The sequence below is a fragment of the Pseudochaenichthys georgianus genome, chromosome 24 (genome assembly GCF_902827115.2).
Source record: "Pseudochaenichthys georgianus chromosome 24, fPseGeo1.2, whole genome shotgun sequence".
In the NCBI taxonomy this organism is placed as follows: domain Eukaryota; kingdom Metazoa; phylum Chordata; class Actinopteri; order Perciformes; family Channichthyidae; genus Pseudochaenichthys; species Pseudochaenichthys georgianus.
In genome coordinates this window covers 2,124,263-2,137,651 of record NC_047526.1, presented here as the reverse complement: position 1 = coordinate 2,137,651, position 13,389 = coordinate 2,124,263, and the positions used below count along the sequence as shown (strand labels likewise).

General features: G+C 40.2%; 1 long non-coding RNA gene across 1 annotated transcript; it reads left to right on the top strand.

The window, feature by feature from the left end:
- The first annotated feature begins 468 nt into the window (after positions 1-468).
- On the top strand, positions 469-1,583 carry LOC117439927 (uncharacterized). The gene is made up of 3 exons (XR_004551204.2): positions 469-503; positions 611-656; positions 1,468-1,583. It is a non-coding gene; the product is annotated as an uncharacterized lncRNA (long non-coding RNA).
- The last annotated feature ends 11,806 nt before the right edge of the window (positions 1,584-13,389 follow it).

The following is a 13,389-nucleotide window of genomic DNA, read 5'->3' as shown; positions in this document are numbered from 1 at the left end:
TAACAAAAACAGATACACAATACAATACACAAGTAAAAAGACAAAATATATTGTAGGCCACTACATGTATCGAGGCCTACTACTGGCTGCATCAGTCTAAATTAAAAAGTATGATCGATTATGCGGACTGATTACTTTACTCTACAGATCACAAATTGTGCAAAATTATGACACTATCAGTCTTTTTTAGTCCAATGGGATAAGTTAAAAGCTACTTTACTAAAGATATAGAAAGCAAGCAAGATAGTAGTACAAAGATACAATAAATAAACAAGAATACAACTGAAATCAAGTGAAGATAATATAGGCCTACAGCAGCAGCAGCAGTTATATATATATAAAGTATGTTGAATAGGTCTAATGATCTATGGTCATCATTTGCTCCTGTGTCTGCATTCCTTAGATCCGTTCCAAAGGTCCAACAATGTGTGGAAGAAGTGGTCCCACAGTACAGTCCTTCAGATTTCAAAAGTCATTTCCGATTGTCCAGGGGACATGTGGAAGTATGTGTGTGTATATATATATATATATATATATATATAAATAACATCAAATATGTATTATCTGGACTGGTGATATTAAAAGCCATTTATTCCTTTCTACCAAACAGGATGTGATGACGACTATTGGCCCGTTCTACTGGAACAGACAGCACAGTAAAGTGCCGTTTCAAAACAGTGTTCTTGCCTGTCTGTGGACTCTATCAAACCAGGAGTCCTATAGGGGGGTTGCTGATCGTTTCAATATCACCAAATCCACTGTCTGCCTGCATCTCCATGAATTCTGTAGTCTTGTCACCACATATGTCTCACCACATGTCCTGGCCCACAGGGCAAGCCCTACATAATTCTGAGTTCTGGGTTCTGTGACAGTAAACGGAGATTCTGTCATGTTAATGTGGGCCACCCTGGTAGCTGGCATGATGCACAGGCATTCCGGTTGTCTGCTGTTGGAAGGCTGCTTGATGAAGATCCCCAGTCCCTGGTGCCTGAGGGAATGCACATCATTGGGGACTCTGCCTACCCACTATTGCCTCAGCTTATGAGGCCATACAGGGACAATGGCCATTTAACTGCTCGGCAGCGTCGGTTCAATCAAAAATTAAATGTTGCACGCGTGGTCATTGAGCATACCTTTGGCCTACTGAAAACGAAGTTCAGGAGGCTCAAATGTTTGTACATGAAAAACATTGCAAACATCAGCACAGCAGTCACTGCCTGTTGCATACTTCACAACATGTGCTTGGAGGAAGGGGAAGCAATTGAAGTTGATGAGCAGGTTGAAGCAGCAGATAACAGGGCACCGCATCCCCAGAACCAAGATGCAGTGTTGCACAGAAATCAGATTTGTGACCTTTTTAAAGTGTTGTGTGTGAAATCTGTTAAGACACAAGTGTTAGTAACTCAAACAAATAGCATTTGCTGTTTAGATCCTCATTTTAGTTACTGTACCTTGTGTTGCCTCAAGGTGTTCTGACCGGCTGGAGGGGGATGCCAGGTGAGGAGTGCCAGCTTGGGATGTAGCAGGCCTTACAGGAGCAGGCCTTTCAGGAGCAGGCCTTTCAGGAGCAGGCCTTTCAGCAGGAGCAGGCCTTTCAGGAGCAGGCCTTTCAGCAGGAGCAGGCCTCTCGTCAGGAGCAGGCCTTTCAGGAGCAGGCCTTTCAGCAGGAGCAGGCCTCTCGTCAGGAGCAGGCCTTTCAGCAGGAGCAGGCCTCTCGTCAGGAGCAGGCCTTTCAGCAGGAGCAGGCCTTTCAGGAGCAGGCCTTTCAGCAGGAGCAGGCCTCTCGTCAGGAGCAGGCCTTTCAGGAGCAGGCCTTTCAGGAGCAGGCCTTTCAGGAGCAGGCCTTTCAGCAGGAGCAGGCCTCTCGTCAGGAGCAGGCCTTTCAGGAGCAGGCCTTTCAGCAGGAGCAGGCCTTTCAGCAGGAGCAGGCCTCTCGTCAGGAGCAGGCCTAGCATCTGAAGACAGATCTAAAGGGACTGTGATTGAGAGAAAATTAAATATTTGTTTACAATAAACATAAATATGTCATTTGTTTGATTTGCATTAAAAGACAATACCATTTTTGATTTAAATGATAGATTACCTTGTGCATTTGTTGCAGCCCTTGCTTGCTGCATAAGTGCAGCTGCTAAACTGTTATCTGAAAAATAATTTACATCATTTAAAATGATATCCAGATTGTTGGAATGCAATTTAGTTGTTTACTCACCATTTTGTAGTCTTTGGAAAATGTCTTGTGAGACTCTTACAGTGATGTCTCCCTGTCCATCACGCAGTGTAAGCACCACACATTCCATTTGACCCACTGTAGACAAAGGTTTGTTAATTCAGTCATGATGAGGAACCACACCAGTGACTGGGTTCCATCATTAGAAATGCTCCTCCCTCTTAATGTTTGCAAAACTGATAGGTGGACAGGCTACAAATGACCAGTCCCTTCAGATCCGCACACATGAAGCTTCATGAGCATGAACTGAACAGACCTGCTGCTGTGATAATTCTTTAGCTGCCACTTTAAGCTTTATGATGTGTACAACATGGATTTAATTTGATTTAATCTTGCCATTTTAAATGATGTATTCAATAAATAAGGTTAAACCAAATCATTACATTACAACAGATTTTATTTTAATGATTTGGTTTAACTTAAAGATAAACTTTATTGTTATTGCACATATTACAGGTACTGAGACAACGAAATGCAGTTTAGCTTCTAACCAGGTGCAACAAGCAGTGAAGTGGAAAGTAATGTACACAATCTACAGAATAACATATAGAATGAATTGAATGATGAATAAACAGTGTGTATGAATACACTAGATATCAGCCTGTGAGCAGTATGAACAGTGTGTATGAATATGCTAAGATATATAAAGTATGAAAACGGTAAGCAGTATAGTATAAAATATATAGATATTAATTTCATGATGATAAACATTGTGGAACAATGATGAAAAATGGGAATGGATGTGGCGACGTAAAACTGACACAAAACAACAACAAACTTTTGCCAGCCAATTGGAGAGTTCCATCAGCAGCACGTGGTAAAAACCACCAATGAGCGCTCAGCTCGAGATACCAGCGAGCCGTTTCCCATCAAGCATTTCGCTTCCTCAGCTCGTGGAGAGCAACTGCGCCAACTCGCCTCGCCTCGCTCTCAAGGCTGCGGGCTTCTTTGTCCCGCGAGATTTCAAAGTCTCATGTGGGCAAGCCTCCAGAGCAAGTCGGACAAAATGACTAACCATCATGCAACGCACTAGCAAGACGTTGATCGCAAATGCGCAGGTCTTGCTTGTCTCAAACAAGCCTACTGGCATCCCATTCCTCAACCAGGATTTGTTGCAAGTCAGCCAACATGGTTGCATTGGTCACATGGTTGCATTGGCACGTACAGTATGCCCAAGCTGATCCCACAAGTGTTCAATTGGGTTGAGGTTTGGAATCACGGCAGGCCATTACATCCTCTCCACTCCCAAATTCTGGAGGTACTCTGTGATGATCCTGGCGCTGTGGGGGCGAGCGTTGTTATCCTGGAGGATGGAGTTAGGTCACAGATTCTGGAGATATGGGATCGCCACTGGCTCCAGAATCTCATTCCGATATCTCACTGCATCGAGATTGCCTTCAATGATGACAAGTTCTGTTTTGCCTGTGAGAGAGATGTGAGATGACGTTCCCCCACATTCTTAGGTTCCACTGTCGGTGCTGTTGACACCAGCGCAAACGGGCCTGACGGTGAAGGGCAGTCATTGCAGGCTTCCTGGCAGCCTTATAAGCACGAAGACCGGCCATGTGCAGTCTGTTCCTCACCGTCTGATCAGAGATCAGTCTGTGGTACCGTTGTGCAAATCTTGCCTGTAATCAGGTGTCAGTCACACACCTGTGACTGGCATACACCTGCCAGCACTTGAAGCTCAAAACGAGAGTGAATACCAACAGAAGAATATTGCAGGGGATATTGGGCCGCTACCCACACGGTTAGCTGTGTTGCTCATTCCACGAATGCACGATCTTTACAAGTTGTACCTCGTTCTAAAGGTGACTAATCAGGATTTTCAACGATATTAAATACAATACCAATTATTGAAGGGGAGGAATAATCGACCGAAATAATGGTTCCAAACTTTTTTTGAGGAGTTTACATTCGTGTATGTGAGTTATTAATGTGCAATTTGGATGTGTTATGTACTTTAACCTAAAGTATTATTTAATGTTTTAATAAAGCCCAATTAGTTTCTGATTTACACATCCTCCTATTAATATCTTTGTACATCCGGCACTAAACTGTTTTATTCTAGATATAATTTACAGTATCTTCTTGATATTTTCTATTCTATATTTCTATCATTGACCTTCTACTTTCCCCCTGTATGTACTCATGCAACAAAACATGCAGCAGACCTTAGGCAAGGCAAGTTTATTTATATAGCACCTTTCAACACAAGGCAATTCAAAGTGCTTTCCAAAAATGAAAGACATTAAGAAAAAGGCATTTAAAAACAGTCATTAAAAAGCAACACAATCTACCTGCATTGCAATTACTCTAAACGTGTAATAACGTGCTTTAACCAGTAGGTGGTTCGGGTTAAAAAGCTGTGAAGTTTACAGTGTTAACAAAATAACATATACTGCTGTTTCCGGTTTCGTTTACGACGGATATATTTAGTTATTGTTTTGATATTTGTAACACAAAAGCGATGGAAAAAAACCACAGCAACACAGAAAAGATGGTCTTAACATGACCCAGCGGTCTAGATATTATCAAAACAATAATATCAAAAAAATATTACTACTAACTTTATTGTGAAATTAAAACAGAACGGTAAAAGAATAGTTTCCGGTCTATTCCGAGGCCCGATCTCTGTAGATAAATAAAGAACTACGACAGATGTGTAATATTTAATGCAGCCAAACCATTTATTACAATGCATTCATGTGATGACTTTCAAAGTACAATTCGGCAAGTCGATCACGTGATGACACCGGCGAGCTGAGCGGAGTAGTCGGGTGCAGGCGGTAATCAGACTTAACTATAATTTAACCAAAACTGAAAGTCTCAAAGTGTAATGCGCAGTCAGTTCTATTAGTCTGTAAAAACATCTGTGTCTAAATGCCCGGCAGTAGTTTGACCAGAGCTAGAGCAAAGAAAGACAGCGGCCTCATGGCGGAAATGTTTAGTGAAGAGGAACACATCCCCAAGTGGGCTAGTCAATTGCTTTCTGAAATACAAAGCATTAAAGAAACCTGTAACGTAAGGTTTGATAATCTGGACAAGGCTATTGTTCAGTTGAAGAAAGACTCTAAGGCCACTTCTCAAAGAATAAACAACGCAGAGAAGCGTATTAGCGAGATAGAGGGTCAAGCCAATTCCCAAGGGAAGACAATGGGTGATCTGTCCAAAGATGTCAAAGCCCTCCAGGGTAAAATGCTGGATCTGGAAGCTCGAAGTCGGAGAAATAATCTCATCCCAGCCGGCCTCCCTGAGGGTAAAGAAGCCGGTGGCATCTCCCCACTACTGGATCAAATTATCCGACACTTCCTGAAGCTGAGTGACACAATCCCCGCACCTGAGATAGAGCGTGCCCACCGCGCTCTGCATCCCATCCCGGACCCTGGGCACCCTCCGCGGCATATCATCATATGTCTTCTCAGATGGAGCGATAAGAACGAGGTGTTTAAGACGCTGGCGTCTGCTAAAGGAAAGCTGACATGGGACGGACATGATTTTCGCATGTTTCAGGATTTCCCAATGGAGATACAGCGCCAGCGGGATTCATACAGAGAGCTCCGTAGTATATTACGCTGTTTTTTTCTGCTTCGAATAGTTCTCTCTTTTTTCACCATACCTGTGTTTGCATCACTGTAACCAATGAGCACCTGCATGTGTATGAGAATGGCCCTGACACCATTTCAGCCCAGATTTAAACTCCTGACAGGACAAGCTCCAGCTGATTTCTCACACTGAATAAAACAAAGTGAGAAAGAGAAACTTTGAAACTGTTCAATTGTTATGATGTGTAAAGACTGATATTGTTCTATAATCGGCTGAAACTGAAGTCATGATGTGAAACGGTTAACAAAGAAAAGAGAAACAGTCAGTCGTTGATAAAGCTACAGGTCACTTCAATATATATCACAGTAATTCATAAAGCAAGTTAGACATTTTGATGTTCCGGACCTTTGCATGGGGAGATTTTCTCTAACTCGACCTCGTTGAATTTTAGTTGAATAACCCTGGACTAGTTTCATGGATATGGCTGATTTTTGCAATGTTACGTAGATGGAAGTAGGCGGTCCTTGAAATTGATTTTATGTGGGCGTTAAAGGATAAATCCTGATCAAATATAACACCAAGATTCCTTACAGTCTCACTGGAGGCCAAATTAATGCCATCCATAGTTAGTATATCTTTAAATAATTTGTTTCGTAGATTCTTCGGGCCAAGTACAATAACTTCAGTTTTGGTCGGGTTTAACATGTTTTTAAGTCCTTGAGGCAGTCTTGAATTTTATTTAGATAATTAATTTCATCAGGCTTGATTGATAAATATAGTTGAGTATCATCCGCATAACAATGAAAGTTTACAGAATGATTCCTTATGATATTGCCTAACGGAAGCATATATATAATGTGAACAAAATAGGTCCGAGCACTGAGCCCTGTGGCCCTCCATGGCTAACTTTGGTTTGCGTGGAAGATTCATCGTTAACACGTACAAACTGAGAGCGTTCAGATAGATAGGACCTAAACCAGCCTAAAGCAGTTCCCTGTATGCCAACTAAGTGATCTAGTCTTTGCAATAGGATATCATGGTCGATAGTATCAAATGCAGCACTGAGATCGAGCAAAACAAGATTAGAGACAAGTCCTTTGTCTGAGGCTATTAGAATGTCATTTGTGACTTTAACCAGAGCTGTCTCTGTGCTATGATGTGTTCTAAAGCCAGACTGAAAATCTTCAAATAAATCATTGTTTTTTAAGTAATCACACAGCTGTTTTGCGGCTGCTTTCTCAATAATATTTGGAGAGGAACGGAAGATTAGAAATAGGTCTATAGTTGGCTAAAACCTCTGGATCGAGGTTGTGCTTTTTAAGAAGCGGTTTTATCACTGCTACTTTGAATGATTGTGGAATAATTTGGCCTGATAATAAAGACATATTCATAATATTTAATAAAGAAGTGCTAATTAATGGAAAAACTTCCTTCAACAGCTTAGTTGGAATTGGGTCTAACATGCACGTTGATGGTTTAGAAGAGAGAATCATTGAATTTAATTGTTCAAGGTTAATAGCTGAAAAGCATTCTAGTTTACTATTTAGTGTAATATTAGAACTTACGTTTCCGGGAGCTGTTGATAACACTATACTGGTCAAAGGCAAGAGGTCATTAATTTTGTTTCTATGAGTAACAATTTTATCGTTAAAAAAGCACATAAAATCATTACTACTGAGTGCTATGGGAATAGAAGGCTCAATCGAGCTGTGGCTCTCTGTCAGCCTGGCTACAGTGCTGAAAAGAAATCTTGCTTTATTCTTATTCTCATCTATTAATGAAGAGTAGTAGGCTGCTCTCGCTTTACGCAGTGCTTTCTTATATTCATTGAGAGTAATATGCCAAATTAAACGAGATTCTTCAAGTTTAGTGGAACGCCATATCCTTTCAAGTTGTCTCGACTTTTGCTTTATTTTGCGGGTTTCGGCATTATGCCATGGAGCTAATCTATGTTGTTTTATTTTCTTCTTTTTCAAAGGAGCAACAGAGTCTAATTTTATTCGCAGCGCATCTGTAGCACTATCAACAACATGATTTGGGGTGGTGTACATTTTGTATAAGTTTCCTCCCTTACATGCAGACATGCTATCGAGTTAAGTATTGGTGGAATCTCTTCCTTAAATTTGGCTATAGCACTAACAGATAGGTTTCTGCTGCAAGAGCTTTTGACTAATGCTTTGTAGTCTAGTAACAGTACTTCAAAAGTTACTAAGAAATGGTCGGATAAAGCAGGATTATGCGGTTCGACTAATAGTTGCTCAATTTCAATACCATAAGTCAGACTCAGAACAAGGTCGAGAGTGTGATTATAGCAGTGGGTTGGTTTATTTACACTGACAGAAACCAACAGAATCTAATATAGAGTTAAATGCAACAGTAAGGCTATTTTTATCATCGTCAAGATGAATATTAAAGTCACCTACGATAATTACTTTATCTGTTTTAAGTACCAAAGTTGATAAAAACTCAGAGAATTCTGGTGTAACAAATAAGATTGGCTGCAAAGTTTTCCAGGTCGGATGCGTAAGACTAAAAACGAGGCTTTCAAAGGAGGTATAATTAAATTTTTGGTTTTTGGTAAACTTGAGTCAAAGATTAGGGATGTCCCGATCACCTTTTTTTGCTCCCGATCCGATTCCGATCATTTGATTTTGACAATCTGCCGATACCGATTTTTCCCTATCCGATCTTTATGCAATGCATGAAGAGAACAAAAAGGAAAAAAGCAAGTTGTCCCTTAAAGTTATTTTTTTATTTAAATGACAGTACCCAACTACTCATTCTATCCAACATGGATATAGCTTCTTTTTTTCACAGCAGCATTGGATCAGTTCAGTTTTGCAGCATTGGATCAAAACAAAATAAAGCTTATCAGTGGTCCACCACAAAATAACCATGTAAATAAATTGAGTGCAGATAGTGCAGTGACAAAACAAAAATAACTCTACTGGAAAGAGGTAGCTTGATTAGCTTCACAAGTTCACATTCAGTCACAAATAATAAAATAAAATAAAAATGTGGCTTAGTGCAGAATTCTAGCCTTAAGACTAACTAGTCTAGTATTAATGCAATGAACAACAGCAGCTTAACATAACATGAATAAACAAAGCATTATATTTCCATCTTACTGGAGAAACACAATTCAATAGTAATCAGCAGCGAACCACTTCAACACATGTATTTCGGTGTATTCACGGCATTCATTTTGTTATTCTACAGTATTGTTGTTTTATAGTTATTTGTTAATGTAACCCAATTGGTGTTCTTTGAAAAGGATATCGCATTGTGTTTGTTACTTTCGTTGCAGTTGTATATGTCTTAAGTGTAATTTGGCTTGGCTTCCTATTTATGGACATGCTTTTATTTTGAAGGAGAGGTAGCGCTGTTGACAGGAAGTTGTTGTTGCTTTGGAAACAACGTGACGGAGATTAACGTAGAAAAGTAATATCTAAATATAAAGACGGAGAAAGTAAACAATAACGTTTATATTTAAGTGTTAGCACCCCCTACGAAGAGGCACAAGCTCTTACGTTGATATTGGAGATTTTAATAAATTCAATTTGAAAAACAAACGGGGAAAAAAATGAAAAAAAGAATATCTGAATAACGAAATTGAAACCCGAATAGTACTCCAACGAACGATTTTATTCAGGTACAGCCCTAGTGTACTTGTCGTGTTGTTGTTGGTGTTTGTTTCTCAGGTGGCGTATTAGATTGGTCGTGTTGAAGGTAGCTCTGTTCTTTCCACCACGCGGAACCTCCTTCTTGCAAACATTGCATCTGGCTGTTACACTGCCTTCGCTTTCAATTTTATAATACTTCCAAACTCCTGACATTTTCTCTGTCCCGACTCCCGAGTCACCAGCTGAACGTAGCCTCTCGCTAGCTTACTGCTACTATCAGACACTGCGCCCACTCTGTTGCCAGATTTCAGAGAAATAAGCAACCAGGGGGGTATACTGCGAAGCAGGATTTTCGCTTAGCCGGCTAAATTCAGGGGAAACTCCGGCTTTCCGGTCATCCGAAGCTGGTTCTCTTTTTAGCAGGCTAGATCTCCATGGTAATATATGCTAAGCAGCTAACCTGGTCGGGACCAGGTTAGCTGCAGCTGCAGGCTAAGAGCTCAACTCAGTGAAAGCACCGCCTGCTGACCAATCAGAGCTCAGTGTGCGGAGTTTAAAGCGATCAAGTCATATTACAGGAGAAAGGAAATACAGAAAAACTGCCGTCGCAGGAAAGACGGCCGGCAAAAATCACCGACTGTGTGAAGGTGAACATGAATAGAATATCACCTCCATCTTCATAGCAATCTGACTATTATAACATTAGCGTTAAGAAAGCTTACTTAAATATCGGCCACAACATAAGTAACCGGATCAGAGTACATTAAGTACAGTCCGCGGCATATCACTTCATAATGTATCATATATCTCCTTATCTGAGTCAGCTGAGCCGTATCTGGCCGTGCAACACTCACAGTGTCACAGACTGTATGCAGAAGTATTATTTTAAGCAACACATTAAGTTGACGAAACACTCGAGACAAATGTAATTGAAGTCAGATCGTGTTTTAGACGGGGCAGTGATATCATAAACCTGTTAATGTACACTTTTTCTTTTGCCAGCTGTATTCACCTTGCAGGTGCAGCTATGTGGCTTTTATCCTGGATAAAGTGTTTAAGTCATGGATGTTTAAAGTTTAACTTCTTCATTTTTGACTAGTATTAAAGTTCACTTTTCATTCAGGAAATATGACGCTGCGCTGTCAGTATGCTTCTCCATGTTTGTGATTGGTCGAATGCTCCAAATACCACCCCTTTCATGTGAACGCGCACCTAACTAGATAGGACACGGCTGGCTTGAGCGATCCACTTGATAACCAGCGTCGTAGTACAGTTTAGCGAGAGCGCGTATGATTTGGATTAGGCCAACCGGCTAACTCAAACATATCCAGGTTAGGTTGAACCAGGTTCGTAGTATAGGCCCCAGGTCTATGAAAACAAGCCCAAAAGAAGCAACACATACATGTTGTTGTGTAATTTTAAACCAAAACTAAGGCCTCATGATGACTTTAAGACGTGAACATGGTAATTTTTGTTTTGTAACATTAAATAAAAAAAATTTAAAAAAAAATTCTATATTAAAAAAAAAAAAAATCCCGATCCCCGATCTCTTCCGATCTTTTGAAAATCCCGTGATCGGTTCCGATCCCCGATCACGTGATCGGATCGGGACATCTCTATCAAAGATTGCTGCAACTCCACCTCCTCGGCCCGTGCCTCGGGCAATATGAGTATTGATATGGCTGGGTGGAGTGGCCTCATTTATGCTGACATATTCTTTATGTCTCAACCAAGTTTCAGTGAGACAGCATATATCAATATTATAATCTGATATTAAATCATTTACCAATATTGCTTTAGATGCTAGAGATCTTATGTTTAAGAGACCACATTTAATCTTCCTGTTTTGTTGCACTGTAGTAGTTGTTACATTTACTTTTATTAGGTTATTATGTATGACACCTCTATTAGGTTTTACCTTAAATTGTCCTTGGGCAGACACACACACCGTTAATATTGGGTATTTTATTGGGTTCGGGATTCCTATGGATGACTGCCGAGGAGAGAGCGCAGAGAAGCGTGTTAGACTGCGACTCCGCCTCCTGGTCTCAACTCCACTTTGTCATGGATTACGTCCACAAAGCCCTGAAATGTTTGCCGAAATGAGATCTGCACCTTCCAAAGTAGGATGAATGATAAGATAAGATAAGATAAGATGAACCTTTATTAATCCCCGAGGGGAAATTCAGTTGTACAAAGCAGCAACAGGGTAAGCGTGAAAAAAACAGTACAGCAAATATTCACACAGATCAATAAAATCTAAAATAAATAATAAATAACATAAAATCAAGGAAATAATGATAGCATCCTCTACACCAGTGATTCTCAAATGGGGGTACGCGGACCCCTGGGGGTACGTTGGGGTACTGCAGGGAGTACGTGAGATTTATAAAAAATAAAATAAAAAAAAAGGTTAATTAAAAAAAAAATCTTAGTAAAATAAGTTAAATAGAAAACACAATTTTATATAAAACATTCCTAGAACCACCAAGGGGGTCCTCATATAAACATGTCAAATGTGTGTATTGTATTTTATAGTTTTTCACAATAACAAAAAACTCCTTGGAAAAATCTGTTTTATAAAAGTGTTATTTTTATTTCATTTCAAACCTTTATTTATACAGATAAATCCCATTGAGATCATTGATCTCTTTTTCAAGGGAGACCTGCTCAAGTAGTTCCACATGAAACATAAAAACATAAACAGAACAACAAAAGGACATCATACAGCATCATTTACATAATTATCCACATAAACAGGTACCAATAGCTTCCGATTGAGTAGCATCCAACCGAGCTTTAAAAACATTTAGTGGCACCAGATTGTTCAGTTTCCATTTAATTTGCAGACTATTCCAAGACAGAGGAGCTGTCTTCCCTAAGACAGTCCTAGCAGTTGGCACATTTCATAAAACCACAACATTCGATCTCAGGCAGTAGCCACTTACAATTTTCCGTGAGATCAGGGAGCAGATATAAGATGGAAGTTTCCCTAGCATGGCTTTGTATATAAAAATGTACCAGTGACTGAGCCTCCGTACAGTTAGTGAAAGCAAACCAGCCCTTGCATACAGGGTACAGTGATGGGTTAATGCTTTACAGTTTGTCACAAATCTTAGTGCACTGTGATACGCAGCATCTAACTTGACCAGGCAATTGGCAGGTGCATTCATATACATCAAATCACCATAGTCCAGCACAGGTAAAAAGGTCACAGTGACTAGTCTTTTCCTGGCCTCAAGCGAGAAACAGGACTTGTTCCTGTAGAAATAACCTAGCCTAAACCTCAGCTTTTTAAGCAGGTTATTGACATGAAGTTTAAAAGTGATACAATCATCAAGCCAGATACCAAGGTATTTGTAACAGGTAACCACTTCAAGTTTTATTCCTTGCGTAGTTACAATATCTAAAACAGGCTCTGGTGTCTTTTTAGCTTTAGAAAAGAGCATTACCTTGGTTTTCTCAACATTTATAAGAAGCTTTAGTTCAGAGAGCTGAGTCTGAATAATGTTAAAAACAGCCTGTAATTTAACACCAGCCTCCTTAATCGAGGGACCTGCACAATACATCACGGTATCATCCGCATACAAATGTAAAGTAACTTCATCCACATTTTCACCTAAACTGTTGATGTAGATGGAGAATAAAAGTGGACCTAAAACAGAACCTTGAGGAACACCATTAGCAATGTTTAACCACTCAGAAGACAGCCCATCAAAGTGAACACATTGGGACCTTTCAGAGAGGTAGTTCACAAACCACCCCACTGCATGGCTGGACATGCCTATACTGGCTAGCCTCTGCTTTAAAATGTGATGATCGACGGTGTCAAACGCTTTTGAAAGGTCAACAAATAGAGCTGCACAACTCTGCTTATTATCTAAAATACTCGCTACATCATTCACCACTTTCATTGTGGCAGTGATGGTGCTGTGTTGCTTTCTGAAGCCTGACTGATGTTTAGACAGGATATCATTTATACATAAAAACACC